We start from the raw sequence: 6,647 nt of genomic DNA on the forward strand, positions 1-6,647 counted from the left end.
AGTTATTTCTATATGCCTCATGTTATCTGATGTGATTAAACACCACCTATTCAGGGCACAAAGCTTTTCTAAGTCAAAACAGAAACCATCAAATTTTTACATTGTAGTATAGAAACAAACAAGCAAGCTCTAGTCTATGCAGAAGTGTTAATGTTCTTATTTTTCAAACCTTATTTCTCAAAACTCATAGTAGCCCAAAGAAGTTTAATGACACTGGTCTCCCGTTTCTTTTTCGGTTTATGTAATATATAATAAGAGAATTTGCAAGAATGAAGTGGTGGATACATATTTGTTGTCAACGTATAATTTGGGACACAATTTTAAATATTTAGTTTACAGATTAACTTTGTACCTTGTCATGTTTTGGCCTATCTGGTCTTTGTGGGATTGATATGATACATATACTTGGGGTCAAAATCCATAGTATCCAGAATGTTCTCAGCCATCTGGTTCCACTACAGGGTAAAATTAGACTGGAAATAAGACGATGTTACATAAAAGAGGCTTCCTTTGCCTAATCTATTTCCCAAGGGCTCCATTTATAAAGAGTACAAACCAGAAATCCTGTGCTTTACTGGATTCTTTCCCTGGTATCAGTTTGTTGTTGAGTTTTAGTTTCATTTTTTTACATGGGGCCAAAAGTACCTGTCCTACCACTCATAAGAGTGATTTTGGATTTAATGAGATTATATCGAAGTACTATATGTGCTACAAAACATAAACTTTTATAATGGCAGCTACTTTGTATCGAGCATCCTCAGTTCAACTATCCAACAATTCTGGGAATAGTAGTGGAAGCTTTACATGTAGCACACTCTCTCTTAATGCTCAGCACAACCCTGCATGGTTATTATAATTATATTCAATGTATAAATCAGTTAACAGATACTCAAAGAGGCTAGTTGATTTGATTTGCTAAAGTTGAATAGCTGGAACAGAGAAGAGTCCAGATTCAACTCAATATTACTTCCAAATAGAGCCTTTCCTTTCCTTTTGGCTTGGAGCGAGCACATTATTTCACATCCTTAAGAATAGTGAGTAAGAAGAGAGATAGATGCGGGTCAGTGTATAACCTGTCCCTCCAGCAGAGCTAACAAAGAAAACACCTTGATAAAATCTATACTTGGACTTTAAAACAGGCCACCTGAAATCCCTGGGCTTCATACACTGTTTTTACAGTTTTTATGTATCAAATACAAGGTACAAAGTAAAAAAGAGATGTTTAAGAAGCAGTAATACAGTATGCCATCTTAGCCTGATTCAAACCTAGATTTTTCACAAGTTCCGTTCTAATCATATTGTCACACACATACACTCAAATCAATAAGGACACAAAACAGGAATAAGGACTTCTTTTGCTTTGGAAAACAATCAAGAAATTAGAAGATTTAAAATGCAGAAAAAACACATTTTTTTTTCATCGGAGCTAGTAGGCCATCATTAGGCATTAAGACACATTTTTTGTTTATAAACTTAATACAGCCATATTTTTACTTTATAAAAATCAAGTCTCCCAGTAAGAGTGTTATTTTGCCACACTAATCTTTAAATTCCATCACTAAAAATACACACCAGTTCCTAATCTCTTGGAACATTCTGCAGAACAGATTTTAGCCACTAGAATGAATAGCTGCTCAGGAAAACAGCACTGTTTCAACTGTGATAGAATTTGGTAGTCCATATTCTTGTCTTCCAGTAAAAGATTTCATGAGCATAAACATTGGACTCCTTGTGGTTTCATCGATCGAGAGAATGGTTCTGAGCAGCTTCTGAGCAAACATTTCTTAACAGATTGATCACAGACTTGGGGGCATCACTCCTCATAATGGCACTGCCAGACACAATCAGGTTAGGTCCTGCCTCTGCACATTTACGGATAGTGTCAGAACCTACTCCACCACCGATTTCCATGTCCAAGGACAGGAACTGAGTCTTCAATCAATGAACCTTTAACAGCATATCTTCCATGAATTTCTGCCCTCCAAACCCACGTTCCACTGTTATAAGCAAGGCCATATCTATCTGATTAGCCCATGATGCCAAATACTCAACTGTAGTTCCTGGTTTGATGGCAAGGCCAACCTTCAACCCATTCTCCTGAATGTCTTTAATCGAAGCCCTGGGTTCTGGGTGGCCTCAAGATGTATATTGCTTGGCTCCTGCTACAGCCATTGGTTTTACCCACTGTTCCAGCCTGGATACCATCATGTGCATATCAAAGAAACGGTCTTGGCCTAGTTGCTTTTGGAGTTTTTTTTACCACAGGATGTCCAAAGTGATGCTGGGAACAAAATGCCTGTCCATTATATCCAGGTGCAAATAATCAGCCCCAGAGTCCAGCATCTGGAGGCACTCAGCCCCTAAATTGGCCAAATCGCTGTTAAGGATGGATGAGCCAGTCTTGCAGCCAGACGCCATGGTGTTGGTTCCTAAGAGCAAGTTACCCCCCCAGTCCCCCCCATGAGACAAAAGCGTTGCCCTGACTGGCTACGCTGTTTTATCTCCTTCTTGGTAGAGTCTTACGGACTAAAATCCTCTCTTTTAGCTTATTTTTTTTTAAGATTTTATTTGTTTATTACGAGAGACACAGAGAGAGAAGCAGAGACATAGGCAGAGGGAGAAGAAGCAGGTTCTCTGTGGGGAGCTCAACATGGGACTCGATCCCAGGACCCTGGGATCATGCCCTGAGTTGAAGCAGACGCTCAACTGCTGAGCCACCCAGGCATCCCTAAAGTTCTGGGTTTTTTTTTTTTAAAGATTTATTATTTATTTATTTATTTATTTATTTATTTATTTATTTATTCATTCATTCATTCATTCATTCATTCATAGAGACACAGAGAGAGAGAGAGAGAGAGAGAGAGGCAGAGACACAGGCAGAGGGAGAAGCAGGCTCCATGAAGGGAGTCTGACGTGGGACTCATCCAAGGTCTCCAGGATCCCGCCCTAGGCTGCAGGCGGCGCTAAACCGCTGCGCCACTGGGGCTGCCCCTAAAGTTCTGTTTTAAAGTGTATGATTCAGGGGCCCCTGGCCGGCTCAGTCGTAAGAGTATTTGACTCTTGGTCTTGGGGTTGTGAGTTCCAAGCCCCACATTGGGGGGGTTTACTTAAATAAATCAATTAAAAAAATAAAGTGTATGAATCTGTGGTTTTTAGTATATTCACAAGATTGTGTGACCATCACCACTACCTAATTCCAGAACATTTTCATCACTCCAAAAAGAAACTCTATCCCCATTAGCAGCCACGTCCCCTCCCCCCTCTTCTCAGCCTTTGGCAACCACTGTCTACTTTCTTTCCTTATAGATTTCCTTATTCTGGACAATTCGTAGACATGGAATCAGATCATATCTGGCCTTTTAGGTCTGGCTTCCTTCATTTAGCATGTTTCCAAGGTTCCTACATGTTGTGGCACCTTAGTACTTCACTCCCTTTTTTTTAAAAAAGATTTTATTTATTTATTCATGAGAGATACACAGAGAGAGGCAGAGACACAGGCAGAGGGAGAAGCAGGCTCCGTGTGGGGAGCCCGATGTGGCACTCGATCCCAGGACCCCAGGATCACGACCTGAGCCAACGGCAGATGCTCAACTACTGAGCCACCCAGGTGCCCCACTTCACCCCTTTTTATGGCTGAACAATAAATTCCATTGTACGGTTGTACTACATTTTGGTTTTGCATTCATCCGCTGATGGACATTTGGGTTTCCACTTTTTGGCTATCATGAATCATGTTGCTATGGACATTCACATGCAGGTCTCCATGTGAACAGGATTCAGTTCTCTTGGGCATATACCTACCGGTGGATTGGCTGGGTCACAGAGCAACTCTATGGTTAACTTCCTGAGAATCTTTTTCTCATGGAAAATTATTTTTTATCTTGTTGTACTGTATGCCTCTCTGTAAGCCTCTACAAATCCCTCTTTTTTGGAACAAGGCAGAGTATAAATAAATAAATAAATCCCGAAGCACTCCCAAGCCATCTGTTTAATAATCTGTGCTAGAATTTTGCCAGGATTCTATATTGAGCCATTTGGCCCGTAGTTTCCAGAAATACCTTCTGTCTCTTTGTGAAAATCAGAACATTCTCTCACCTCCGATGTCCTCATCATTAATCCGGGTTGTTTTTCCCTCCTACCTGCAAGGTATTTCATGACTTGGGTGTCAAATTTCTTTGAGCCTGGCTTCTAGCACTCGTGTGAGGCACACGAGCTCCCATCGCCTGCCTTCTTGTCTACCTTGTGATGCAATTACATGTTTATATCCAAGTACTTCCTGCACATGGTTTTAACTATGGTTGAACAGAGAAGCCTACAGTAAACGGCCCTACTACCTCATCCCTCCTACCCTGCTAGTCTCACTGCTTGGAGGCAACCACTTCTACCTGTTAGTCTGGGAGTGACTTCCATGTTTCTAAATAATCTGCTTATGCTGCTGTTTCTGTATTTCTCCATTTTAGACATCCTCCATTGATTTTTTAGCTGAGGAGGATAGGGATTTAGTTCACATACATCATCTGTACAGCCCTCTCCCGCTGTCCTCCCAACACGGTGAGAGAGCTGTTTTTATTCAGTTCCTTCCAGTAAAATGAAAATAAATCTGTTCGTTACTTGCTGTTTCAAGTAACATATTTATATCTTTATTTCCCATCCTGTCCGCTCTTGCTAGTTTGGACTCACTATTTTGTAGGCGAAGGATCCCATCACTCCTACCTTTCCCCTCGGGCTCTCCTTCCCAACTTTGTCTTCTGAGCATTTACTCGAAATGCTCAACGTTGCTAACACTATATTCTAATTTTCTAACCATAATTGTCTTCGTGCTTTGCCTATAGGTTGGTTCTAGATGCTTAAATCCAGTAAATAACGTTTACATTTGAGACAAGGTAAAAATTGTTTGTGGCAGAGCCAGCAATGTCTTTTAACTACGTTTCCTTTCATTTGTTTTAGTTTATCCTAGAGTTTGAATGCCTCTCTTCCTCTTCCTCTTCTCTTCTTCTCTTCACTTTACATAACCATTTCTTCAAGTTTGTTTTCCAACTTTTCAGCCTATCAAATATTCTGTGTATGAAGCCCCACCCTTTCTTTACCCCAGGAACTCCTCACACAGAGTCCTCTCTCTTATGCTCTAATTTGGGCGAGTTGTCTTTTTTATTGTTTATTTATCTTTTTTTTTTTTTTTTTTTTAGTAAGCCCTATGCCCAATGTGGGGCTCAAACTCACAACCCTGTAATAAAGAATCCTGTGCTTTTCCAACAAGCCAGGCAGGTGACCCTGGGTGAGTTTTCTGTCACATGGTTGTCCACCTAGGACTTCTTCCTTTCACTGATGCCCTGGCCTGGTCCCACTGTTTTCCCCTTCTTTCCCCCTTCTCTTCCTCCCTCCCTCTTTTTTTCTTCTTTGTTTACACTCTCATTTTCCGGCACCCCATCTTCAAGTAATTTCTTAAGACGAGGCTTATGGTACATGGATTTTCTGAGTCCCTCATTTCTGAAAGTGTCATGGTGCCTCCTCACACTTGAATGGTCATTTGTTTTTTTTAAAAAAAGATTTATTGGGATCCCTGGGTGGCACAGCGGTTTGGCGCCTGCCTTTGGCCCAGGGCGCGATCCTGGAGACCAGGGATCGAATCCCACGTCGGGGTCCCGGTGCGTGGAGCCTGCTTCTCCCTCTGCCTGTGTCTCTGCCTCTCTCTCTCTCTCTCACTGTGTGCCTATCATAGATAAATAAAATTTTAAAAAATTATAAAAAAAAATAAAAAAGATTTATTTATTTATAGACACAGAGAGAGAGGGGCAGAGACACAGGGAGAGGGAGAAGCAGGTTCCTTGCAGGGAGCCTGATGTGGGACTTGATCCCGGGTCTCCAGGATCACACCCCAGGCTGCAGGCAGCGCCAAACCGCTGCACCACCGGGGCTGCCCTTGAATGGTCATTTGAATGGATATAGACTTCTGCATTAAAAATTGCTTTTTTCACACAATGTCAAAGCCTTAGCTAATGGGAATCCTGAGGCCAATCTTATTCTTTCATTTTTTTTAAGATTTTATTTTTTAAGTAATCTCTACACCTAGTGTGGGGCTTGAACTCACAACCCCTATATCAAGAGTTGCATGCTTCACCTACTGAGCCAGCCAGGCACCGCTAATTCTTAATATTTTTCGATGTAAACTTTTTCCCCTCTAGGGAAACTTTTAGGATCTTGTGTTTAACATTGCTATTTTAAACGTTCGTCATGACAGTGCTTATGTGTGGATCTCTCATTCACTTGTGATTCTTGATGGCTCCTTTACATTTGAAAATTGTGTTCTTTGGCTTTGGGGAGTTATTTTGTTTTCTTATTTTAGAATGTCTTCCCTTTCATTTTCTTTGTACATTTTTCCTGGATAGACTTTCATCAGAATGATTCTATAATTCTCTACCTTCCAACATCTTTTATTTAAATCTTTATTTCTACAATCCTATCTTTAATTTCTGGTAGCTCATACGATTTTCTTTTTTTCCCTTTCTTTATTTTATTTTTTAAAAGGTTTTATTTATTTATTTGAGAGAGTGAGTGAGAGAGAGAGAACAAGAGTTGGTGGAGGGGCAGAGGGAGAGAGAGAGAAGCAGATTCCCTGTGAGCCCAATGCAGGGCTTGATCCCAGGACC

General features: G+C 40.9%; 1 pseudogene; it reads right to left on the reverse strand.

Annotated features, from left to right (window-relative positions):
• Positions 1–1,737: 1,737 nt before the first annotated feature.
• LOC129515393 (ribulose-phosphate 3-epimerase-like) lies at positions 1,738–2,418 on the reverse strand (annotated as a pseudogene).
• Between the last annotated feature and the right edge of the window lie 4,229 nt (positions 2,419–6,647).

The sequence above is a fragment of the Nyctereutes procyonoides genome, unplaced genomic scaffold (assembly GCF_905146905.1).
Source record: "Nyctereutes procyonoides isolate TBG_1078 unplaced genomic scaffold, NYPRO_anot_genome, whole genome shotgun sequence".
NCBI classification, from domain to species: Eukaryota; Metazoa; Chordata; class Mammalia; order Carnivora; family Canidae; genus Nyctereutes; species Nyctereutes procyonoides.